Here is a 27045-nt window from a genome sequence, read left to right on the forward strand (position 1 = left end):
GGGCACAATCAGGGGATCAACAATGGCAGAGTAACCAGTGGTTTGTGAATCCCCAGCCTGGAGCACTGACTTGCTCCCGTATGGCAACGGAGCAGGTTAGTCCTGCCCTTTTACGTTTTAATCCACCTGCCTGTGAACTGCTCATCTCCATGCTCCCTCAAGATTAAACTCTTTCCTGGGCTGAAAAGAAATCTTTTCTAGCTCCTAAAGACATCCATTATGTGTTTCCTTGTATGAACTCATAGTTCATTTCCTCTTTCACTGTGTTGTGGGCATGGCAAACCCCATCTGCTGAAGTGAAGGGAGGCTAGGGCCAAGCCAAGGCAGCTCTGATCATAAGCAGTATCTTAAAACCCGAGGGTGAGAGAACCTTCAGAAGGAAGCTGCTCATTCGGCGGTTCTGTGTAAGTGCATGCTTAGATAATGCCAAATGACTTGGCATTTACTGGTTTCCAGCTAAGTATTGAGCAATGGGATGCTCCAAGGTGGGTGTAAAAGGAAAAAGAAGTTCTACAGTAATTTTATAAATGGGTTTTGCAGGATCAATGATGTTAAAAGATGCTGAAGATCCTTTCAGACCCTTCTAAGGTTTTGTTCCTCTCCTTTTTGCACCTTTCCTAGTGCTATAAAGTATAACTTTACATTTGCAGCTTGTGAATCACCTTAGTGTGGACTGACGTTGTTTTTCAGCCTCTTCTTAACTTTTAATATTCTTGAAATCAAGTGAGCCATTTACTGCCTAATTGCTTTAATCTGCATACTGATGAACTGAAGTGATGGTAACTGAAAAACCCTCTGAACAATTCTGATGGAAGACAAGTAATATCTCTGTTAACATTGCCTTCATAAACTATAGTTGTTCTCATTGTCTTGGAGCATCTCAGATTCAAGGAGCTTTTGCATAGAATCACAAAAATGAGAAAATCTGCTTACTCAGCCTGGAATGGTCTTTGTTCAGACAGGCAGGTCTCTGCTAAGAGAGGATTGCACTTCTGCAAGGTGCTTCCTTTGCCACTTGACAGCCCAGACTGTTTCTTTTGAAAGCCCCTTGCCCTTCTTCATTGTGTGGCTGACCCCGCAGCATTCCTGCGTGCCTCTGGCTCTTTGAACAGTATCTTGAGATAAAACTGTTCACTGTGATACATTCCATATGTTAGTCTTTGGAAGCATAACTTCCCTAGCTAGAAAAGAAAATGTTACACCATCAAAATGTACTATTTTCTTGCACCAATTCAGATGACCTGCTCCATAAACGGAGTGTAGGGCCACATTTGCTTTAAACAGTTGTGTCCTCCCTTTGAGATTGCTGGCAGTTATTTTGCCTTCATTGGTAACTGGATTGCTTTTTGTAATGCAAATGTTTCAAAAACGCTTCATTAATATGGTTCAGCCCCTGGGGCAAAAGCTTGCTGGCACCTCTCCCCTCCCTCATCCAGATCTGCTCTGCACAGAACGGGTTGATCATGCATGGGTTGCCCCTTTGGTTTGGACGCCAGGGCGCACCTCCAGATTTCACTTTGCCATGGATGCTCTTGATGCCACCAAAATGTGGCTTATGATGCAGGCTTCCCCTTGTCTTAGCCAAGCCAAACTCCAAGTTCTTTTTTCCTGTCTTAACTCGTGACTGCAGTTTTTCATGGGAATCCTGAACAGATAGGATGAAAGAAAATGTGGAGAAAAGCCTATTTAAAATTAAGGCATGCTTTTCATCATTAAAGGTGTTTCTCCTGAAATCTGAAAAAAGGCTGCTTATAATCATACAGTGTTTTATCTAAAGAAATGACTTTCGCCAAGAAACTTGGCTTACGCTGTCCTGTAGAGCAGCCAAAGGAGAGCTAATGTTTACCAGATTTGACATGAGAGATCAGAACGAATGTAAATAGAATAGTCCTTCAAAAGACACCGTAGTCAGACCTGCAGCTTTGACAAATTTACTAACATCTGTTCTGGTGCCATTTCTGCTGTACAGACCTGCCATTAACCATGGAGAGGAAGCAGTTTTAATTAAATGAGCAGATTGACATATTAAACTTTTATAAGATAGTGCCATCTGCGTGGGTTATATTTACAATTCTCTCCACAGTTTCTTAGATTTAGGGTATACTTCAGTGATGCCCCAGTTATTCTCAGGAAGATATACTGACCCGAGAGCACTGGGGTTACTAAGCAAAAGTGTCATGTTGTAAGTATTTGTAACAAGATGTATATTGCAGTATCTCATTTCTGAGCTGCGTAATTTTTCTTTTACAATTTTGGTTTTGCTATTAGGTCTTGTTTTACAACATATTGCTACTTAGTAGTTAGGTAGCTAACATATCGCTACCACAACTGCTACTGTAGATTTCAGGTAGTATAAGGTATATGAAAATTATTTATTTACCGTAACTAAACCTCAGTCAATAGACAGTCACTATGGGCCACAGATTAAGAAACATTTAAGACGTGCCTTAACCAAGGCCACATTGCTGATGCTGTATCTTGGCCAGCTGCTCCCATTCCTGAGGGTGGAAGAACGGTGTGGCTGGTGGAGGACGCAAAGTCTGATGCTGGGGAGCTACTGCCAACAAGAGACTGCATTTTAACTGGCAGTGTAGTACAGGAGGCTGTGCGGGAGCCACCTGTGTGGCTGTTGCTGTGCAGCTGGATGACTGTCCACTGGTACAGCTACTACTGGTGAGGGTTTCAAATAGGCCAGAACAGCCATGAAATGGAGATTAATAAAAAAACCACATTGTTCATCTGTTTATTCCCTGCTAGCAATGTGTCACTGGATTTGTACAAAGTAGTCAGCTCAAGAGAAGATTGCTCTTAATTCAGATGGAAATTGATAAGTAAAATTTTGCAGTGCTTTAAATGCATAATGTGCTGTGTGTATTCAGCTTATGCTTTAGTATTTGTCATCACTTCAACTTGTAATAGATCAGAGCAGGGTGTTTAATATGATGAGATGTGGCTATAAATAAAAGGCTTTTAGAGGTTCAGAGAAAATCTTTATACAGTTTAATTGTGTAGACAGCTTCAATTCCCAGGAAGGCCAAGAGGGAAATCAATTGATAATTTTAATCCAGAATCAATTTTATTTAAGTTTTCAAAACGTGCTGATCCAACTTTTTCATGCAACAGCCTGTTTCTGCTGAAGTAGCAAGCGCATTGTGGCTGGTGTATTACATGAACTGGGTTCCCCCTTATACAGAGCTGAAGTAGCTGGTGAACAGATGAAGTCGTTTGGGAGCTGGTACTGCTATACTGGTATTGACCTATTTAAGCTCAGGTAACTACTTCTCTGTCTGCCAACCCACTTACCTCTGAGTGAGATCATCTTTCTGCTGCAATATACGAGCTGATGCTAAAAGGTGCTGTTGCAAAATGCTGCCTGCTTCCTGCCTTTTCAGCTGCAGGATGGTGTCTCAAATGTTGCAGGAACGTAAAGGAAAGGATTTGTCAGGACTTGAAGAGATGCAAATGTCTGAAAAGGTCTGAACAACTGGATGGGAGGCTATGGATAAAATCTAGTAGTCTGGGTAGAGTGCAGGAAAACAGCTTCAGACTCTCTCTCTTTTCCCTGATAATGGTACTTGGTAAAAATAATAACTTTTTACTTTACTTTTTATGTATCCAGTTTCCTCAAAATACAAGAACTAGAGCGAGGTTGTCTTTGACCAGCTAGGCCACCTTTTATCCAAGAGGTAGCAACCTTCCCGGCAAATGCCCGCAACTTGCACTGTTTTTCATCTCAGTTTTTGTGTAATCACTGTAACCGCAGGAATTGGTTGAGCTATTTCAGTTTATTTGAAGGAAGGATGTCAACTAAGGCAGGTGTGTTTGTAAATCCTGATGATCCCAGACTGCAGCTCATCTAGTACATGGAAGGACACTGGGGTTTTGTAAGTGCTGTTAGTCTGGCTGTAATACCATGCCTGTGTACACATTTTGTCTGGATAGGCTTTAAAAAGAAAGCAATATGAGCATCAAATCAAAAAGTCATGTGCTACCAGATGTGGGTATAAAGCCAAGGAGCAGGGTGGAGAAGGATACACAAAATAAAGGAAATTTATGCTTCTGATAGCAAATGCACATCTGCAGTTTGGAACATGCTGCATTTGTAGTATTAATGAGAAATTCATGTATGCTTTTGAAGTACTTTTACTCCAGTTGAAATTATTTAAAGGATTTTTACAGGACATAACATATCCTGTGCGTCATACTGTGTCTGAAGGCTGTCCCTCACAGTACAACTGCACCGGTTGGAAAAGTTTTTGTTGTTTATCCTTCAGTAAACAGTACCGGCTGTTGCCAAATGTTATTAAACAGTTATGTCTCCTGGTGTGATAGTGTGTAGGGTATAGATACGTATAGAATACCTGAGCCAAGACTTTGTGGGTGCTTGTTGTGCGTGCATGCACGTGTCACATGGGGAGAATGATCCCCCTTAGCACAGAGCTGAGTTTGACTTGGCTTAGTTCCTCAAAGTTCCCAACATGCTTGTAACAGACACAGATACACATTGGATATAGCAGCCTTCAGGGTGTTTCAGCTCCTTGGCACACCATAAGGATTACACATTTGGGGTGAAAGGGAAAAGAAATTGTGCTTTATCTCCTTGGGAAAGTGTGCAATTCAGGGAAGTATAGGAAATGATTATCCAAACAGTGTAAAACCATGCTGAGCTTGGAAATATATTGGATTGGTTCAGGGGTGATTACAGTATAAAAAGTCACGCTCTTGTTTCCCAAAGGAGGAGGTGAAACTGCATCTTGTGTTCATGTCCACATGTCCACAGGTTGCAGTGAATGTGCTGCACAGGTCAGGGAAGCACAGCATGGTGGAAGGCTCTAACAAGCCCTGTCAAAGTAAAAAAACCCATAAATATCATTGGAGCTGTGAATCTATCCCCAAGCCTCTGTTTGTGTGTAAAATGGAGTGCTGGCAACAAGCCTAGATGTTTTCTGACAGGGCTCTGCTCTCAGCACGTTTTGATCCTGCCCTTTGGAAGATACTCATAACTTCTTTCTTCTCTATCCTGGACTGACCAAGAAATTAGGGATTTTTGAGTAGCTGCTGAAAGTTGTGCAGCGAGTGTGACAGCTCATCTCCGACAGCCAGCAAAAATGGGCCATTCAGGTCCAGGCTGGAGACTCTCTGGAGTGATAAATTCTGGGATTCTTCAGGGATGCCCACCCCATACTGCAGCTGAGCAAGCCAAATTGGAAATAAGATCACGGCTATCCCCCACGTTCACTGCAGAACAGGAGTGTGTCTGCTGAGGGCATCTCTACCTTGGGCAAAGCATATATGTAATTTATTCTTTTTAGTCTAGTTAGTGATGGAGCAGCAGTGGGGGAGTGAGTAGTGGCCACTGCCAGGGAATGAATGCATTACATTAGTGCTCCTGGAGCTGCCTCTCTCAAGTCTGTTTTAGATATTTCACTGTTGCCTCATTACATTCGTTTTGCTATCTGTCTGTGGAAAAGGGATACAAATATTTATCTCCTTACTGCAGCCTAGAGGAATAATCTGTTTATGTAACTCCTTTCTCAAACATATTTTATTAGCATTAGCCATAGGAATGGCTAATGGTTCTTTTGTCTTAGTCCCCAGAAGACAGTAGTTAATACCCAGTAGACCCTTATTATTTTAGGATTTACCTATAAGGGATATGGAAAATAGGTATTCACTACTCTTCTTTTATCTCTGCTTATAAACTGCACAAAAGCACTTTTGTGGACAGAAGCGAGATTTCTGCCTTCTTACTGTGTTTTCCCTTGACCCTTTCTCAAAGTTAGAGCAATGCAAAGTACAGAAATTCAGCCTTACCTTCCAGCTTGCTGCTGAGTCCATGTTTTTGGAATAACTTACTGATCCTAGCTGTCAAGTTGCAGCTGATGTGTCTGTGTGTGAGTTGGGAAATGCACAGCTAATTCTTGCCTCATCACTGCTCTCCTCTCCTGAAAGCTTTGGAATAAATATAAGCTTGCATTACCCTATGCCGTAATGGAAAAGGAACAGTGTTTGATCTCCCGACAGAGACCAAGTTGCACAGGATAAGACCGGTCTCTTCTGGGATAGATGCAGTAATCTAGGAAAACTACCAGGGTGATTTGTCCATTATTAATATTTTATAAATTAGCTATAAGTCAAAGTTTTCTTCAGGACCTTTGAAGGTCCCACGGATAATATACAAAGACAAAGCACTTTTGAGGAAGCGTGTTTTCACCCCCTCAGCAAAACAGTGGTTATCTAATTCAACATAGCCCAGCAGAAATGATAGTATTGCCAAGCGTGTCTGAGGGTTGGCAGGTAACAGAAAGAACACCCAAAGTTTTAAGAAGGCAGAGACTCAGTATGTCTCTTCTTCTGTAAACTTTTCTGTCCAGAACAAGAAGAAATCTGAGGTCAAAGTCAGAGTTCATCCTCCATGCGTGCCCTGCCCTTGGCCTCTTTCATTGAGCTGGGTATCAGAGGTGCTACTGATGACAGTAATCTTTGTGGTGATGCTTCTCCAGCAGCAACGGGAGTGAACGAACGTCTCGTTTCACTGGAGCTGCTTCACAGGTGTCAGGCTATGGGAGATTTCAGTCATTTGAGATTGTGTTTGAACTGATAACCCAGGAGGGAACAGCTGTAAAGAGCTGGATTCATAACTGCGGTATTGCAGATGAATTGTACCACCCTGGTGGCACATGTCGCTGAGCTGGTGGAAAAATTGCTGGGAAAAAAATCCTGTGACTTGACTTGCAGGATGTGCTATGTTTCCTAAAGGCAAAGAGTTTGAAAAGTTCTGTTTTCCATGTCAGAGCAAGTAATGTGATTTTCTGGCTCACCTAGAGGGTTATTTGTCATGGTCAAACCTCAAAACCCTATTCATCTTCAGAACATCTGTTTGTTTTCTGATTTCCTCTCTGGATTTGAAACCAAGACAGTGCTGTCACCAGCATTTCACTGTAATGCAGAGGGAGACACAGGTGGAACAAGCATATGGCCACTTTTCAGCATATATATGACTTGATTTTGCTTAAGCACATGAGATACCAAAGTCCATACTTGGTTATGTCAGACAAGATATTAATGGCGCATGTAAATAAAGTGCCAAGTAACTACTACAGAGAATATACTGGAGTATCCATCTTGTCTCATGTGTTCTCCTTGACTCAAAGTTGATGTGATTGTGTAACAAGTTTTGAATCCACATCTAAGCTTTCTGAATTCCCCATTTAATTAATAAATTTTTGTTTACTCATTTTTTTTTAAACCAAGCAAATAACAGCTGGTGTTTGCTTATGTCAAGAAGACAGATGCATCACACAAACACCATACTTTCCCAGCATCAAAACTGAAAGGGAGTTAATGTCTGAAGTGCAATTTGCGTATAAATTTGTGTTTATGAACCTGTGCATTTCAAATGTAACGAATAAATATAAGAGGAAGATAGAAAAGATGTCACCCTTATGGATTACAACAGCGCAATAATTTTTTTCTGATGTTTTCTTCCAGACCTGCTATAATATTTCTCACGTCTCCCATTCCCCTTAGGAGTAAGCTCTTTGAAAAGCAGCATATTTTGGCAATTCCTTCTTGTGACCTAGCTCCTGGAGAGGGTTTCTCTAAGCTGCAAGGCAGAACAGCAGCCAAAAATGTAATTGGGCAAGTGCAATGGTTGTGCAGCTGAGAGCCCTTCACATGGTACAGCTGACAGAAGCTTCCATGAGAAGACGTCGGCATGTCATATTCGAAGTTATTTGGGCATCCCTGCGGGCTGCGTGAATATAACCAACTCAAACCCCAAATGCACAAACATGCGGAGAAAGGCTCATTTCTTACATATCAGCTGAATTGGATTTGGACTGCAGTGAAGTTGGAAGGAAATGGAGGAAAGCACTTGGGAAGATTTATTCCTGTGTTAGAATATGCAAAACCAGATGCTGCATCTGTATCTCATAGGAAATCATTTTTGTGCCTGATTCTCATTTTCTGTGATTGTAATCTTGTTTCCCTCTTGATATGTCCTTTAGTTTGCAGTTATGGTTGTGTGTGTGACTGACTTTTCACCTATTTGTGGAATGTGTACAGCACAGTTTTATCCCGCAGAGTAAGTGAAAGAACAGTTCAGCTTCTCATAGGAATGTCTAGTAATGCCTATCATCGTAATGCTGCTTTTAATAATTTTGAGGGCCAAGCTGACAGCTTTACTTTCAATAGAGATTATTTTATTGATAATGAAAGACTTGCTGATAATGTGGAGGGCAGACCCAAATCTGGACATGCCTACATTTTCTAGGAGCTTTTAACAAAGAACCCAGAGTGTTCTTGTCATGCTAAATTCCTTAGGCAGTTAGGGATTGATGGGTATTTTAAAGATTCGCCTCAGTAGTATTCTGTGAGTACCTACACTGCTTAGCTGTCTTCCTTCATACCTCATTCTTTAATATATATGTGATCATATTATTAAACATATGTCATAAAACACAAGGGATATGCTGGACAGCTAAATTCACACTAGCGCATGATCCTTACAATTCACATTTCTGGGTGTTGCTGCCTTTTTGTATGGGTGTAGCCCAGCTGGCACCTCTGAAAACATTCCTGCCTTAAACTACTAAAACTGAAGGGAGGAAGAGGCTCGAGTCCCATTTAAGCATGCACTATGAAAAAAAATTGCTTTCTTAAGTCACACGAAGTATTAAAAATAATCCCAGTGTCCTCAGTTACAGTCTCTCCAGTAGTAACAAAGGATCTTTTCATTAGGATGTTGGAAACGTGAAGCAGCAGACCCCAGACCTTAGAGGCAAAGCAGAAATTACTAAGCAGTTTGTTTCATCAGGCAAGAAATGTAATTTATTACTGGTGATGGTACTAGGGAAGAAAGCAAAACGTCTGGCAAAACAGTCCCCCTCATCTCGGCCAGCCGGCAAGAGAGAAAAACTTGTTAAACAGTCTGGATGCAGGGAGCCGCAGCTGGGATCGTGACATTTGCAGGCAGCAAAGTTGATAAGTTTCCCATCTCCCTGTCCCTCCCCTTGTTCCCTGCCCACCTACACACACATCTGCTCGCTGCCTGGGCGGCCCTGGTGGCAACCCACGTCCAGCAACTTCAGGAACGCAGCCCCGTAGTGCTGGGGCAGACACAGAAACACGTGCTGTTTACAAAAGACTGCTCTAAATATTCCCTGGTGCAACAGAGAGCAGAAGTGTGAGACAACAAAGGGAACAGAGAGAGGTTTCTTGCCTTTTTCATGAGCTGCAGGAAAGGTGGAAGGCTATTTATAGTGTAATTTTTATTGAGGGAATTCAGAAGTTGAGAGACTGATCTTCGATGTAGTGCACCTTGTGAGGCTATTGACTTGCTTGGGTGAAATGTATAATTCACTATTCACACACAGAAATGGTGTTTATCTTCTTCTTGAATTGCTGTGCTTGATCAGGAGCCATAACTCCTGTGCTTTAGAAACTATTTTAAAAAAGCCCTACCCTCCAAAGAGGCTCAGGTAGCCTAAATGTAACTCACTCTCTTGCTTTTACACGGTGTGAAGACTCAAGGTTGTGATTTGGACACTGAGTAGGTTTTAAGCATTAGTTATGTGCTTGTTGGGTTTTTTTTTGAGTTACCAGACCAGTCCTTCAGAATATGGAATTATGTTCTGTATCATCCTTTACACTTTTCACCAGTGATTAATCTTCATTTTTTGGTGGTGTTATCTTCTATAAGTCATGCTCCCACAGTATCTACCCTATTCCCTATGTGTAAGGTGTAAATACACACACCCAATTGGAAAACTGTTGGGGAACAAAAGCAGCTTTGCTGAGCAACTTGCAGAGTCCTCTCACCTAAGGATTCGAATATGACTTTGCAATGTTAATGACCCATTCTGTTGCTTTTGATAGTTTTGCAGGTGGGCAAATTGAGGCATCATAGCAAATAGAAGTAATAACTTCTAAATTTGTACTGGGAGCAGTGATTTATCTAAGTGGTGATCACTTGCATTCAGAGTCTTTGCTTTTGAGCCCTGGGCAGAGCAAATGGCCAGGGAGCTCTGCAGGCTCGTAGCGTAGCTTTTCCTTGCGCTTCTTCAGTGCTCTCCCAAGCCCAGCTGATTTGCTTGGGTGCGGTAACAGAGAGGATTCAGGCTAACCCCAACTTGTAATGAGGAATGCTGCAGCACAAAGTTTTAGACGTTTTGTCTCAAACAGTTAAAACACAACTCCTGATTTCCAGGGTATTCTTGGGCCCAGGAGGTGACTGTTGTTTTTGCTTTTGACCAAACTACGCAGTAGACTTAGGGGCTGGCTGCCAATCAAATTCATTTTATAGTCTGTCCCACCACTACATGGGACCACCATACTCTGAGGAATTTAGGTGGATGTTCAGAAGGAATTTTCTCAGGAGGACAGAGAGGTTTAACCTCAACATTTCCAATGACAGATGCCTCATACTTGCTGTGATGTGGTTCAGCTGTCTGCAGGGCAGTGGCAGTAGCAATCTCGTTGCGAATTCAATAGTGAACTTCTCTAAATCTTGGCAACCATGGTCCTGTATTTCCACTCTTCTTTCCCTGTGTAGTGCAGCCAACGTCTGACTCCTTGGGCAGTGGCTGACTGTTGAATACTTACATCACTGGCCCACTGTTAAACAGGAGAGGTGAATTAGTCACCAACAATGATGAAAAGGCAGAGGTTCTCAACACTTTCTTCACCTCTGTCTTTACCAGCACTGTTGGGCCCCAGGCCTTGGGAACAAAAATCCAGGTTGATGCAAACACAAATCCACTGTCAGTGCAGGAAGAGTTGGTAAGTGAGCTATTACAGGAGTTTGACCACTACAAATTGATGGGCCCTGACAATATCCACCCGAGGGTGTTCAGAGAGCTGGCTGACGTCATTGTGAGGTTGCTCTCCATAATCTTTGAGAAGTCCTGGAGACTGGGGGACATCCCAGAAGACTGGAAGGCGGCTAGTGTCACCTCCACCTACAAGAAGGGCTTAGAGGAGGATCCAGGAAGATACAGGCCCATCAGTCTTACTTCAGTCCCTGGGAAAGTTATGGAACGAATCCTCCTGGGGGCTATCACAAGTCAAATGAAGCATGTGATTGGGAAAAGCCAGCACGGATTCACCAAGGGCAAATCGTGCTTGACAAACCTGATCACCTTCTACGACAAAGTAACCTGCTTGGTTCGTGTGGGGTCAGTGGTGGACATTGTCTGCCTGGATTTCTCCAAGGCTTTTGATATGGTTTCCCACAGCCTCCTCCTAGAGAAAATAACGCGTTACGGTCTAGACAAGTGGTCTGCGGTACGGTCTAGACAAGTGGTCTGCGCGGTGGATGGGGAACCGGCTGACAGGCTGCACCCAAAGGGTGTGGTAAATAGCTCCTTTTCAAACTGGCAACCTGTCACAAGTGGGGTCCTCCAGGGATCGATATTGGGCCCAGTGCTGTTTAATATCTTCATAAGATGGGATCAAGTGTACCCTGATGAAGTTTGCCAATGATACCAAACTGAGTGGGGAAGCGGACACTTGGGAAGGGGGAGCCACCCTACAGGAAGACCTGGATAGGCTGGAAGAGTGGGCTAACAAGAACCTTCTGAAGTTCAACAAAGACAAATACAAGGTCTTGCACCTGGGAAAACATAATCCAGGAGTGCAGCACAGGCTGGGATCTACCCAGCTGGGGAGCAGCTCTGTGGAAAGGGACCTGGGGCTCCTGGTGGACAGCAAGCTCAGTATGAGTGAATAGCGTGCTGCGGTGGCAAAGCAAGCCAACAGGACGCTGGGTTGCATCAACAAGGGCATCGCCAGCAGGGATAAAGAAGTCATTATCCCACTCTACTCAGCGCTTGCCAGGCCACACCTGGAATACTGTGCTCAGTTTTGGTCCCCGCTATACAACAAAGATGTGGACAGGCTGGAGAGGGTCCAGAGAAGGGCCACAAAGATGATCAAAGGACTGGGATGCCTTCCATATGAGGAAAGGCTGAGAGAACTGGGTTTGTTCAGCCTTGAGAAAAGAAGGCTTAGGGGAGACCTTATCACCATGTACCAGTATTTAAAGGGTGGTTACAAAGAAGATGGAGGCTCCCTTTTTACAAGGAGTCACATGGCAAAGATGAGGGTAGAAATTAGTCCTGGGGAGATTCAAGTTGGACACAAGAGGAAAATTTTTCACAATGAGAACAATCAGCCATTGGAATAATCTCCCCAGGTTAGTGGTGGATTCCCCAACAGTAGACACTTTTAAGATTCGGCTGGACAGAGTGCTAGGCCATCTTGTCTAGACTGTGCTTTTGCCAAGAAAGGTTGGACCAGATGATCCTTGAGGTCCCTTCCAACCTGGTATTCTACGATTCTATGATCACTCCATAGATGAACACACTGCAGGAGAAGCAGCTGCAGAAAGCTGGCTGCTCAGGCCTGGGGGACAGGTAATGTTTGTAGCTCTGTCATTGCCCCTCTGACCGGGTAGAGAGTTGTAAATTATTGAGAAAAACAATATTGAGTGGGATACTTGCTCAACACGATTGCAAGAGGCTGTGACCCAGAGCTGCGTCCATATTAATGGCAGCATTCCCCTTGATTTTGGTAGGGGAAGGAGCTGCTGTGTAGCATCAGAGTATGATGTATTGGGAGGGGAGTATTTCCCTCCTGTGGTGACTTCACTGGGCGCAGCTGGTCCTCAAATGTGTTTTGAAGTAGTTTCTCATTAGGATCAACTCATGGGAAGTAACAGATGGTGAAGTGAGGCTAAATCAGTGAGAACTTTGTGCTCTGTTAATGCTCTTTCTCTCTATAAATAATAGCTGGGGAGTGAAGCAGGAATGAAAATGCTGTTATGTTTGTGGCTACCTCTGCTGCTATGTAGATGTTACACGCTGCCTTGCAGCATGTTTTGTCAGCAATAGAAAGGAGTAGGAGGAATTTGCCAAAAATATTGCAGTTCTACTGCAAAACAAATAAAATTGAAGCAATGTTCAAGGGTGTATGAGGGGAAACAAAAATGTGGGAGACAATTTTATATTAATAGCCAAACAGGCCACATCACCACCTCAGTATTTTTGGTTTCAACTTTTTCCTATGAAAATCAGTGAAATGATCAAAAAACAATGTGTCTCCTCTGATATTCCCAGTAACTCTCCGACGTTTTGTTTACTTCCATCCTAAAATCTTCCTTTAAAATATATGTATCCTTAGATTTCTCTTTCTCTGTGTGTGTGGGGGGGTGTGTGTATGTATATATGTAAATATGTACGTACGTACAGTACTACTCTAACCTGGAGAGCTACTTCTGGAAAGCTTCTCTGGCAGTGGCTGTTTATTTGTTGAGGTGAAGAAGTAGTTTTCTTGCAAATTCATTCTGACTTACAAATTCACTTTCGCTAAGTATAGTCATATAGTGACTCGGTGTAGCACAGAGTAAAGTTATAGATGCCAGCTTCTCACTGGCGTATGTTATGTGATAGAGTCTGGATTTCTAGATGCTTTTACAGAGTAATGTTCACTGGCAGTAGTAAGACTTAACTCTCTGTGGTTCAGACATCCTGGCTTGCTGTCAGGCATACTCTGGTGCCCACTTCACAGCTGAAGCAACTACCAGGAGAATGATTGTGGCTTTACCAGCCTTTTAAAATGCCACAAGTGGTTGTTGCCAGCCATCACCTGCACCTTCTCATTTCTTGGCTTATCCACCTGTGTGCCACAGTGTGAATGTGTGTGAGTCTAGTGTGCGCTGACTGGAATTTTTGCATCTAAATCTGCTTCTGGGATCCTAGCTTGGACATTGGCAGCAGCGCTGGCATCTGTGTCCTGAATGACATTTTTTTGCAAGCGTTGTCTTCAGTGATTGTTTTCAGGCCACAGTAATGAAAAAGCTTTGCAAAAATAATTCCCTCTGAGATTTTTTTTTCCCCCTGGACTTCTCAACCTATGCCATAAACTTTCATATACCGCATTCTTATGCGCCTCTTTGTACTCTTTTCTGCGGACATTATTAACAGCCCTGTAGGACAGGCGCTTCTGTTAATCATCCTCTTGAGGTGTTAGCCAGTATGAAATCCTGCTCCGTTTCCTATGCTACCAGTAACTCTGCAGTGGAAGCAGGTGTTCAGACTATTGAAAACAAACAACACAAAACCGAAAAACCCAACAATGTGAAACTTGTTTTTTCAGGGGGGCATATGGATCTCCGAACAGCTTTGAGACTACTAAGAAGATATACTTCCTCCAGGGATCTTTTATCATAAAAGCAGCTTAAGTGACTCACTCTTTCCCTGAGGATGTTCTTAAAGCAACTCCACTGATTTCGTCCTTTAGCGGTCAGAAACAGGATTTATTTTGTGCTGTCTTTCAAAAAAAAAAAAAAAAAGAAAAAAAAAATCTTTTGAAAAAAGTCAACGGCTATATTTCCAGGAGGATCTCGGCTATATTTAATATTAAAGCTCTGTACAGCTCGCTAACACATGGGCTGACTGGCACTATGCTCAGTCAAGCAAGTGCTTCAGCGAAAAATTCAGCACTATTTTTAGTTCTCTTACAACAAACCACTTGATTGTAAGGCCTGGGGAACTGCGACATTGTGACTGCGAGGGGTCTGCTGGAAAAGGCAGGAGGATGAGACATGGCAGCGTGCTAGCTACGCCAGGGACTCACAGCTGATGCGAAGAAGCACACATCACGAGCAGGTATTTTAAATCATCTTGTAACCCTTGGTCTGCCCACAAAATGAATTTGCTGGTCAGAGACAGGGCATGAAAGTGTTAGCTGGCTGGCTCTATCTGCTCCTGCCCTCAAAGATTTCATTCCATAAATTCCTGTCCTGACCATCAGCTTCTAAATCGTCTCTTCTTGTTTCCTAGCCTTTTCTGGGATTTTACAGGATCTTGGGCAAGTTAGCAAATGACAATAGCAAAACAGAAATAAGTTTCCCAAAGTGAAGGCATTCTGCTTTTAAAGAAATACAGCCGTTTCAGTGCCTGGGTGAGTAGCCTGTACCAAGTACTACAATCCATTCCCCTCTGCTAACTGTACTAACTTGTAAAAGAAAATAGCCTGCCTTTGGCCGGCCAGCTGGCTGGGGAGGATTTGATCAGACCCGATGGGGGGGGTGGGGGTGGGGGGTGGAGGGTGTGCTGGCAAACTCTGCGTGTGGGTGTGTGTGTCCGTACGTACATGCGGTGCCTGGTGCGAGTCGGCTCTGCCCCAGTGTCGTGGTCTCCCTCTGGCAGCTATCCTGACCTCCGTTTCTCCCCGCGGTGCTTCCTGCAGGTCGGTCCCACGCGAACGAAGCTGGTCCCAGGAGGTTTAGGGTCTGCTCCTGGCATGTCTCGTCCCCACGTTCGTGGGCCCCCCAGCAGCGCTGCGCCCTGAGGGGCGAGGTGGTTGCCATTCCTGGGCGATGGAGTCATGGGAGAGGCTGCCGCCAGCAAGCAGATAGCAGGAGCGTGGGCAGGGCTGGCCGCGGCCCGTGGCACTCCCAGCGGCACTGGCTGTCGCGCCAGAGGTGCCCGCGCCGGCGCTGACTCTGCTGCCAGCGTGTGCTCGTGCCAGGTGAGAGCTCGAAGCTTTGGATTTATTTCCTAGACGGGCACCAGTACACGTTGTGTCACAGCCCGTTGTGATACTGCCAGGGAGATGAGCTGTTGGATTTCGGCAGCATCCTGCCCACCTCCTCATCGGTTCGCAAGAGTTGATGCTGTATAACAGCTCCGTAAAGTGTGCTTTGTTTTAAGAGAGAGGATTTCAGCCTGCTGGTCACATAGGAGCTCCCAGCTTTTGCAGGGTGCTGGAGCAGCAGCTGGACTTAGGCAAGGAAACTTTTGCATATGTAATATACCTTGAGTAGCTGGCCAGGACTTTGCTGTCTTGCGTTTTCACCCTTTTGTTTTAACTCGGTTGTGCAGTGCTTGCAAATTCCTCGCTTCAGAGTCAGACCCAGACTTCAGGGTAAGCCTTGATGCAGTTTAGCTGCATTACTGTGTTTTAAAATAACTACCCATATTTTACCCTTAAGGATACCATTATCTTAAAATAGCATGACATGCTGCCTCTTTTGAGTTATGTGGTAGAGAACACAAGGAAGGGGAACTGTTGAATTCCCATGAACTGTGTGTTTAAAGATCCTGCCTAACTTTCAGCGTGCTGAGCTGCTGCAGCCTCCTCCGTGTACTAGAAATGGGTATTACCGAAATGCACTGTTCTTGCACCGCTCTCAGTGCTGCTGTGGTCATGTTCTTTGCCTCAGCTGTGCTTTAGGTGCATTTGAAAAGACAGGTGAAGCGGCAGTTTCATAACTGAGTTCTCAGTGTAGTCCTGCTAGCTGTGCGCATTTGTACATAAACAATGCAGACGGTGCAAGCAAAGTAGCTATAGCATGTGTTGGCTTACATTTGCGTGAACTGAGTTCAGATAATTAGCTAATAATCAGTCATGTTCATGTGAGATCAGATAATTAATGTTTTGGGACTTGTTTAAAAATATTCAAATATTAAAATTTAAATACCCTGTTTTGTTCTCATTGATTCTGGCCAGATTTTTGTCCTCCAGAAATAGTCTTCAACACTGATTGCTGAGCTGCCAGTCTCAACACTGATTACTAAAATAAGGGCAAGTGGAATGAAGAGTCAGTTACTCCATGACCTGAATTCAGTAAACTGAGTCTGCATGGTCTAGAACTCGTTATACTTTCTGAATAATTAATTAGTTGGGTTTTGTTCTGGAAAAAGTAGAAGTGGTTGAGGTTTCATTAAAACTTCAATGACAAATGTTTTAGTGCTATGGCAAATAGCACTTCTCTGGGAGACACTGCACATGTCTGTGTAGATTAAAGCTGCATGTCTGCTTATGGTGATCAAATGCACAAACTTTACCAAACTGCTGGAAAGGTTGACTGGACGTTTCTTAATCAGCATTGTATCTTCCCATCTTCCTTCTCCCATTATCCTGAGTGTTTCGTGGGCGGGTACAAAACCAACCACTTCTGGAAATACTCACTAGTTTGTTTTAGTACCATATTTGCGTTTGCACAAAGGATACTTGTGCGCAGTACAGTCCTGATACCTGTTAGTTAAACGATACAGTTCATGACTGGTATGTGCTAGAATCAGCCTGGTGCAGGAGACGGTTTTGTGTGACTAACTGCATCATCTAATCTTCGTATTCTTGTACCTCTGTATTGGAAAGACACATGGCCGTCAAAGCAAAAGGCAAACTCCATTACCTCAGAGATATTAGAGTTATTCTCAAGTACCTACAGTTATTGTTAACTACCCTGCTTGAAGACAGCCCAAGGTAGCAGCAGTTGAGTTGGTTTTTGGTAGCGTGGATTGCACAATATGAGATGCAAGACGAAGGTAGTTGTAGTGCTCCTGAGAGCTGTTATGAAGTGAGCATGTGCTTACTCAGTATTTGGATATAAAATCCCTTCTTTCTCTTCCCCCAGACCCTTAAGCCTTTTAATTAGGTCAGTGGGTGAGATGCTGTGCTGCCGGTCACCTGTCATGCCCTGAGCATAGCCAGAGAAGGTGGTACCACGGGGTGTGTTGTAGCACCCCTATTCTGGACCTGCTTATGGATATTGTAGAGCTCCCCTCCCCTGCTCTGCAGATGGTGTGCCTCTTGCCCTCTCTTTCCAAAATAGGGTTACACTTGTAGTTTAACATCTGTGCAGGTTCAGACACAGGGCAGAAATCTTAGTTCAAGGAAATGTACTATCTTTCTGGCTTTATTGTTCCAGTTGGGATGAAAAAGTGATGGATTGGACATAACCTCTGCACCTGGTATCTCTTGCTATGAATCCAAGTGATACAGCTCAAAAGCAAACTGTGAAGTCCGAACTGAGTTTGCCATTTAAATGTCAATTCAAAGAAATACTGGTTTCTGAGCTATTGGTGAAGATGAGCAGTTGTCAAATTCATTCTCTTCTCAAGTCCTGTAAATGCAGAGCTGTGAATCACAGTTACAGAGTCTGGTTTAAAACTGCTTTCTGGTGTTTTTTTGTTTGTTGGGGTTTTTTTGCTTGTTTGTTTGGGTTTTTTTTGGTTTTCCCCCCCCTGAACTTCATTAGCTAATTTTAACTAGAAGTAGCTTATTAATTAAACTTCATTTTCTAATGAATCGAGCTCATCCTTCTTAAGCCAAGTCTGATACAAAACCAAACTCATTGTAATCCTTAAATCATTAAATGAAGTCATTGGCTTTTCTGTCTGTGAATGTCAGATGGTAGCAGATTACTGAAGTACTTAACCCGAACATTATCCATAGACCGCAGCTCCCTCTTCTTCCAAGACATAATTATGAAGTGCATGTAAAAGGTTGCAAGTTCTCAGTGTTCATTCCTGGTAGCAGAGGAACAGATCTTGTGAAAAATACATTTTTGATTTAATGATGAAAGTAAGTGGCAGACTTTCAAAATGACCAGGAACATATTGGGGTCAATTGGGTTGTGACAAGAGCTGCTCTGTCTATGATGCTTCTGAGAACATTCCCCTTTTCCAGGTATGCAGATAGATTCTTACCTCCTTGTGAACACCTGACCCCAGCTGTGGGAACGGTACTCTTGAGAACATGGCTATGAATTTTACTGTCAATGAAAAAGTAATGTAGTTTTCAGGCTCCAAGAGATTTTCCTGTCTGCTGGTTGGATGCCAGAGTGCTGGAGTCTGAACTGTGGGTCTCCAGGCCGCGTGTCATGGGCATCTTAGCTCCGGAAAAAGAGGAGGGCTGCTGACTTGAGGGTAGGAGCAGTGCACATCCCCTGAGGGCTGGCACAGAGCACCAGCTGCTGCAGTGCTCGCCAGCGCCAGCGGGGTGCAGGTTTCCCAGCCCAAAGCTGTCCCTTGTTGTGACAGCTCTCTACTTGGCCAAGACCAGGCTTGTCTCTGCAGGTAACATCCTAACAGCCCCACGGGTCACCTGCACAATGCAGACACTAGGAGGGGTGTCTGTCTGGGAGAGAGAGCTTAAGGAGTTGGTGTGGCAGTTCTGAGAATATGCAGGTTGGATAAGACTGCAGAACAATGTTACTGGTAGCTTGTAAAGGTACCGAGCCAAACTTGGAGATATTCATGTTGTTGTTACCTGTTTCTTGGTGCTCTTATTGGATGATACCATTTTTGGCTGTAGCTGATTTGACTATGGCACTTTTCAGTCCGTCTGGCAGCAGGGTGAAGAGGTGGCCTCACTTGTACACAAAAATAAAAAGCCCAGCTTCTGTGGATGGGAAAGATGTTAATGAATACCTGAACTGACATTTTACACTTAGCAATAAATAAAAGTGAGGCAGCTAGAAGCAGCAAAGAATGTTTGTTAAAAACAAGTATTATATGTTTGGGGATAGGATAGGATAGGACAGGACAGGACAGGACAACAGAACAGAAGAGAACAGAAGAGAATAGAATAGACTATTTCAGTTGGAAGGGACCTACAATGATCATCCAGTCCAACTGCCTGACCACTTCAGGGCTGACCAAAAGTTAAAGCATATTATTAAGGGCATCGTTCAAATGCCTCTTAAACACTGACAGGGATGGGGCATTGACCACCTCTCTAGGAAGCCTGTTGCAGTGTTTGACCACCCTCTCGGTAAAGAAATACTTCCTAATGTCCAGTCTAAACCTCCCCTGATGCAGCTTTGCACCATCCCCATGAGGGATAATACAGATAATACTAATCTGTCTATGTACTTAAGAGTGTTTCCTGAAAATGTGTGGAAGAGCTAACAACACCCAGCAGTTGTTTCAGCTTCCTTGTTTCCATTCTGCTTCAGGCTTTGCTTGGTTCTCTTTATTCTCCCCATAGGACATCTCCCTTGCAAACGAGCTGGATTTGTAATGAGAAAGTATGAAGTTTCCAATATTAAGTGGACAAAACCCGAACATGTTTCCTCTAACAGTAAAAACCCACCATGCTTGTCTGTGGATTCTGAACATATACCACTTGGGGAGCCGATTCATGGTGCTGTGTTACCAGAGGAAAGAGATGGTGTGTTTTGGTACTGTTTGTTCACATCCTCCCATGGCCTGCCATTGAGATCTTTGTTTCAGTATAGAAGAAAAGGAGGGTTAGTAGAGATCTCTGTTACTTCACACTCCTAACATGAAAACTCATGAAATGATAGGATGAAGGTGTAAAACGTAGGCCCAGAGTGACTTAAAGTATGGGAGAGGTGGCCATGCAGTCAGAGCCTGCAATAAATGGTCAAAGATAAAATGGAAAAATCTGTCCTTATTAGAAGTGGTGTGTGCAATATATTTATTTAGGCACTCAGAACCAGAAGAGCTGTAGCTGCTTTGAATGAGAAATGTGTTTTCAGAAAATAATTTTTTCATTTAAACTTAATTTGAGGAGGTTTGACAGTAGAATTCATTCTTGTGGAACTGGATTATGCCTTGATTGTTATATTTCCCTCTTCTACATCAACTTTTCTTTCTTAGATCCACAAATAGCTTTTTCATCCTGGTTGCTACTGGCAAAAGCCTGTAAATCGGGTTTTTGGACACATACAAGTGAATCAGAAATGCTGTGGCTGGAAGTTTTGCAGTCATTAGAAGGAGGTGCTGAAGCGATACAAGGTCAATCAGCCAGATTTAAGTGAACTCAAAGTTTTTTCAGAAACAGCGTGGTGATGAGTTAGTGCCAGCAACCTCACTGCTGAATCACAGTATCATCTGCCTTTCTGCAGAAATTAGGTTTGCACACCTTACCCACATCACACATGTATTGTCCAGTAACAATTGCGGGCACGAATGAATCTTGAACCACAACCTAGTGCATTTAAGTACCGACATCCTGAGGGGAACAAATGAATATGGGTTTATCTTTGCCTTTTTTCTGCATCTCCAAAAGATGTGATGATAGACTGGGAAATACACAGCCAACTTTCCCCCGGGGTACTCTGATACATGGCAGTGCCTGTGGCTTGTGGCTGAGGGAGGTGAGGGGGAGCCTGCAGCCCAAGAGCAATGGAAAGAAGATGCTGAGATCCTTCATCATAGAAGTTCTTACCTTAAGCAGTCACTGTCTGGTCCTAAAAGAGTGTGAGGCCACTGCTGAGATCTTCTTTGTAAAGGGCTTTGGATACCCTGAATAGCGCGGTGTTCACCAGGGAAAACGGGAAGGGTGGCCACTTAAGTGCTTTGTCCCTACTCCTGTGCTCCTTCCAACCTTACAAAACCTGACACAACACCCCGAGGTTCACACATGGCATAAGGACGAAAGAAACAATGCTGTGGGGATTTGGGGCAGAGAAGATGACAAATTACATCAAAATCTACTGCTAACCTTGCAGATGCTGCGGTAGAAGCAGCAGCCTGTCCCCTGCCCTTGCACACACCTTCTCTGGTACTTGTCTGCATGTTGTTCCCTCTCCTTGCAGCTCAGGAGATCCTGTCCTTCAACCCTGTAAGAACTCAGTCACTGGCGGCTTTCAGGTTCTGAAGTATTGAAAGAAGCTGATTTCTTTTTTTGACACCAATACTTAAAGAGGCTTTTACTTAAAGCTAGTGATACATAGTAGTGAGAGACATTTTTGGTTGTGCTTGTGTGGACACTCACTCTGTCTCTACAGCTTAAAGGAGATAATACACCAACATTTATCGTTAGTAGTTTCTGCTAGGTATCTCTGGTTGCAAATTGCCTTTAAATACGTTCCTTCCAGTTCACCAAGTAGCATGTGAAATTATTACCTCTCTGATTACTGTGTTGTAAAATCTCAGTTAAGGTATGGTGGGAAAGCACACTGTAATAATTTAAATTACGATTTTTTTTCTTTAAATCTAAACAGGATCTTTATTTGACACACTTCAGATATGACCTTTGTGTCTCTGCTGGGTCATTTTCTGGGTTTATGACGCACTTCGCATTCCTATAAAGCCCTTCACTGGGTGATCTTAAAGTCTTTACAAGCTTTAATTAACTGAAGCGCTATGTCTCCCCTGTGAGGTCTGTAAATATTCTTAATTGCTTTTTGCAGGAAGGAAAATGTGGCAGAGAAATTTTAAAGGAATTCACCAATGCTGGGCAAAAAGCTACTGAGGAGGCAGGAGCAGAGGCTGCAATTCCTGAACCCCCCTTTGATGTGCACCATTTCTCGTTATTACATAAGCACGCCCAGGAAAGATGTAACCTAGCGCAGTAAGGCAAGATGTAGGTCAGGTTTCCTTTGTCGGTACATCTTCTGCTTTTTGACCTGTAAGTTGCTGAAAGCAACAGAAGCCTATGGATGAAGGAGCCTTTTCAAAACTGGTTAAAAAAGAAACAAGCAAACCCTGAAAGCCCCATTCCCCTCTAAAGAGCTATTTTTAGAAAGCTAAAGCAAAGAAGAATACCCTGGGGGGTCTGTATGCAAAGTTTCTGTCTGGCTGCCTTTGGATAGCTTAAGTTTTAATGCACTTGTCAGGCTGTCGCCATTTGTGCCTGGTGAAAAGCAGGGACCAGACAGGGCGGACCGTGCTGATGGCACAACGTAGCTGCTGCATGGTGTGCTGCTGTGCAGGGAGAGGACGGATCCTTCTTTGAGGCTGCTGGTGCAAAGCCTATTAACTGGAGGTTTTGTGAAGACGGAATATGCAGTGTGAAGATGGCTCTCATTCACATTTCGATCACAGGATGTTGTTGACTCTGTCCTGAGCAAAAGGGGAAAAAGATTTCAACTGTGTTGTTGCTGACTACTTTATCAGAAAAATGGCAGTGCATAGAGCATGAGCAGAAGGTACCATATTTATTGATAACAATATGCGATACCCAGTTTTAAGGACCACCAGGGAAGGAGGCTTAACAGGGCATCATTGTTGTCCTTCCACAGCTGTTAGTTGTGTCTGTCACTTCAACCATACTCCATCCCACGTGGAAATTCTTTTTTACCCTTGGGTACCTGGTTGTTTACTTTTGCTGAAGGTAGAATGACTCTAATGACAATGTTGGAAGGACTTTGAGGCTTTATTCTGCATTTGAATGTCCTGAATGCAGGATGTGGTCTCCCAGTTTGGGGGCAAGAGAGGACAACACAAGCTGCTCTGTTGTTGAGGAAAAGGGAAAAAAGTGCTCACACTGGTGTGAGAGTCGCAGCGGAGCAGAAACGCTGTGGGAAGACAGTCCTTGCTGCTGGCGCGCTGAAACACTTCACCGGGAGCTGAAGCACTGGCTTTGTACAAAGCAGGCTCTTGACTGTGAAAGTTGCAAAGCAGCAGAGAGCAGCTGGGGCAAGGAAGGCAAAGCCTTCATTTACTGAAGTCCTTGGCAGTGGTTGTACCATTTTCTTTTACCCAGCACATGATAAGTAGATATAATAGTAAGTGCAGTCATGCAACAACAAAATTGGATGAGCTGATTTAGGTGAAATAAGAATCAATGCGGAGTAAACTCCAGATTATTATTGCTTTGATGTTTGCAGCTCACATATGTTCTTCCTCTCCTATTCTTCCTAGAAAATAAACCCCGTTTTTCTACAGGGGCACTAGAAGGAAGGCTTAGGCACAACTGATTTTTTATTTCAGCTCTATAGATCAGTAATAAAAACATGCCACTCTCATGATAGTGGAGCTGCTCCCTCCCAAGAAAACCTCATTAAAGCAGGGAAGGCTGGAGACATTACAGCAAGGGATTCCTATGGCCTTGAACTCTGCTGCCACAGGATAGTTGTTCAGATTTGAAACAGAAGTTATCATTTTAAAATTGCTTTGAATTCTTGCCTTGAGACTTTAATTGGGGAGTTGATACAGAATTGGCTGATAGAGAAGAACTGTGATAGATCATGGGCTGAGTTAAGACAATATAAACTAAAACAAGAGCAGGTGATGGCAATAGTCATTTGAAATCAGGCAAAAATAGCATCAAAATGAAGAGGGGCAGACCCACAATCTGGTATGTAAACACTGGGAACCACTTCATTAGCAAACAGACCAACCCAGTCAGCCATCCGAACTGAAGGGAAGCTTGAGGGAGGAGTGTATTACCTAAGGCATGGCAAGATACTGCAAGGTGAAGCTTTCAACCTCTCAATTCACAGGCACCAACACAGGACATAGGTTTAGTAGGTACTGTTCCGTTCAACAAATTGGAGTTGTGATTTTGCATTAAGAATGCTGTGCCTTATCTGCTGTGGTTAATGCTGTTAAATTTGGAATGTGAGAGTTGATTTAATTGGTTAAATGAAACTTAAACTGATACAGCTGAAGTGACACTTTGTCTGCTGTAAGATTGTGCATCCATAGTTATCGGATGATTTGTGAATCTAAAAGATTGGTTTCCAACATGTTTTAGGGATGCATTGGTGTGAGTGTTCGATACTCTACTTTCAGGTAAGTTCACAGCTGCGGTTCAGTGTCTAAAACTTGTTAGCACCTCGTAACAGATATCAGGCAGCAGTCCTGTATTAACAAATCCACATTTACATTTGGTACTTGTTACAAAAACTGTCTGCTGACATGATGCTCTGTGAGGCCACAGCTGCCTGACAGCAGCCTGGCAGGGCAGCGTGGTACTTCTCATTTTGCAGCCCTGCCACTGCCCACCCTCCAGGTCAAAGCAAACACAAAAGGAGGCCCTGCTGCTGCAGGAGGCCCTGAAATTCCCTTAATCGTGACAGCAGGAAGTTACTAATACTGGTAGGGGACTTCAGTGTTAGAACTCTTCCAACTTGGAAAAGCTTGCTTGCTTTCTTGGGGGGTGCGAGGGGGAGACCCACAAACCCTTCTGCTTCTTATCTCTTTTTCCTGTTGTTTGCCTGTGTTGTGTCTGCTGTGTTGCAGATGGAAGCAATGTTTCTCCTGCATCTTATTATGAACAAGGATAAGTCTGTTCCCTTAAACAGGCAGGAAAAGGGTCAGGAGGACAGAGTGGACCTGACCTTTATTTTTGACAGCCTATCTTCAGAGTTCATGGTAGGACTCCCAGTGGTGGAGCACCTACATAGGGAAGAGAATCTTTCCCTCTTATGTTTTTCTCTAACATGACTAAAGTCACTTGGCAGCCATAGTCTGTACCAGGGAGTGCTTCTTGGCCATAAGCAGGCAAGATGCAGTACTGCATAGCTGATTAATTATCGAGTCTGGAAGAGGAAATGCTGAGATGTCACTGCTTAAAATTTTCTTTGGTGCACTGTTAGCTTCCAGTTTGGGGAGAACTGATAGGCTGGAGCATAAAAATGTAGCTTTAGTCTAGAAAATGTACCACCCTGTTGGTGGTAGGTACCTGAGCATTTTCAGTACTGCGATCCAAGCATCGCAAAAACAGATGACAGGCATGTTCTTTTGCTGTAACCTGTAGGATTGATGTCACTTGTCATCATTGCAAAATCACTGCCATGCTGTCCATCCCTTTTGTTATATGCTCCTTTGGGTTTTGTAGCTATTTTATCTACTTCAGCACCTCTCAGCTCATCGATGTATTGGATCAGTATTTTGGCTAATTCTGAGTGCATTGTCTACATTCAGAGAACCCAAAATATTCTCCTAGTGCAGCTAAAACCATGCTTCGATCTGAATTGCATGATTAAACTGAAAGAATCCCCTTAGATTAATTTTTGCACTTAATATCCAGAGAACAAGGTGGTTGTGTACTCATATAGTATAAAAGAAATAAGTGAGTATATCTGGACCTGTATAACAGTGTGGATTTAAGTAGCCCACTCTCTTCTTCTTCACCACCCTCCTTTGCAGGCCACTTTTACAGCCAGCAAATCAAAACTGCATTTTCCAAAGTGGGTTTTCAAAAAGCCTTAAACAGCAGCCCCAAAGGAAAGCTTGTTCTCTGGTGGTTGGCAGCCAGCGGACTTGAAGGCAGCCCCATCTTGCTCCCCCTGCCGACTTCAAGGTCACAGGGTTGCGTGGAGCAGCTTCACACTGCTACAGGCATGACAGGCATTAAAAAGAAATGGCTCTTCCATGTAGAAACCGCTGTGGCAGCGTAATCTTTGTCCGGGGCTGTTTACGCAGCAGACCGAGCTGCCCTAATGGGAATAAAACATACATTGGACCAGTGGTGGAGAGCTGCACAGATACGGCCTGTTAACAGCTGAAGGTGGGGCTGTGCTGGGACAAACCAGTGTATCTTGCTATCCTGAAAAACTGGAAAAGAGCTTGGGAGTTGAAAGGAGCAGCAGCAGTAACGAACAGAGGTGCTCCGTGTGCTCTTTGCTTTTGTACTGGGTGAGTAAAAAGGATCAACAGTGGTTAGAGGGAGGTTGTGCTTGTGGTGAAGTGGACAAGTCCCTTTTTCAAAATATTATACTGAAAGCAACAAGTTGTCCCAGGGTAAATTTCATCAGATGAAGTTTGTTGCATTTCCGGTTGAATGTGTTCGCCAACACCGCGAGTAATCATATGAAGACATTTACATCAATGCAGTGTATACTGAAATCTGTTTGAAAAGCCTGCATCTGCTGAAACTTTCTGTAATGCGGAAATTTCAACTTATGTCAGCTCCTTAGAATGAGCACGTAGGAGGGGTGGCTATAAGGCACCTCCAGCTGGAGGGCAGAGCAGTGCTTCCTGATGCGAGATTTCCATTCTGTCCATACTGGAAAAGCCTGTGTATATGTCAGTATGTGCTAAGAATAATTCCCAGCGCTCCTGACAGAAGAGAAGTCTTGTTTAGGAGTTTCACAAATTTTAGATAGTAGAAATAAAAATTATTTTTCTTTCCTGAAGAAAATTGTTTCAATAAGTCCTACAACAACAAAGCAGGATTATTTGTAGGTGTTTTTTTTTTTTTTTTCCATAAAAAAATGAACCACGAGACTAAGGAAAAAACCTCTGGACTTCTCAAAACAAGATCAGAATTAGAACAAATCAAGAATGTGTTAAATCTGTGCTGCAGCTGTGCCAGCTGTATAATGGTAGCTGTTACACACCACAGTGCCATAGAATTGTGGTAGTTTGGAAAGTTGTCGGCAAACAGCAACATTAACGTTACTCTCACGCTTCATATATAATACCAGCTTCTTTTGTCAGAGACTTTATAAAAATCACTACTTTTTTTAACATAAGCCTGCTATGAGAGAGATTTTAATGCAGCAGAAATAGAGATGCTCAGATTTAAAATGAATGAGGAGAAAAAGAATTA

General features: G+C 43.4%; 1 protein-coding gene across 7 annotated transcripts in view; it reads left to right on the forward strand.

The window, feature by feature from the left end:
- The window catches only part of ARHGAP24 (Rho GTPase activating protein 24), a 261312-nt gene that overhangs the window by 155675 nt on the left and 78592 nt on the right, over positions 1-27045 (forward strand). The window contains exons 1-2 of one of the 7 annotated variants that reach the window (XM_087736087.1): positions 14391-14669; positions 14844-14964. The exons of 3 other annotated variants lie outside the window; for them this stretch is intronic. The gene's annotated coding sequence lies outside the window, so the exon portion shown is untranslated. Of the gene's footprint in view, positions 1-14390; positions 14670-14843; positions 14965-15214; positions 15535-27045 lie in introns of those variants that run through there. 3 more of the 7 variants (XM_087736086.1, XM_087736085.1, XM_087736088.1) reach the window with 3 other exon arrangements.

The sequence above is a fragment of the Nipponia nippon genome, unplaced genomic scaffold (assembly GCF_047370975.1).
Source record: "Nipponia nippon isolate SJK-2023a ecotype South Korea unplaced genomic scaffold, ASM4737097v1 scaffold_6, whole genome shotgun sequence".
In the NCBI taxonomy this organism is placed as follows: Eukaryota; Metazoa; Chordata; class Aves; order Pelecaniformes; family Threskiornithidae; genus Nipponia; species Nipponia nippon.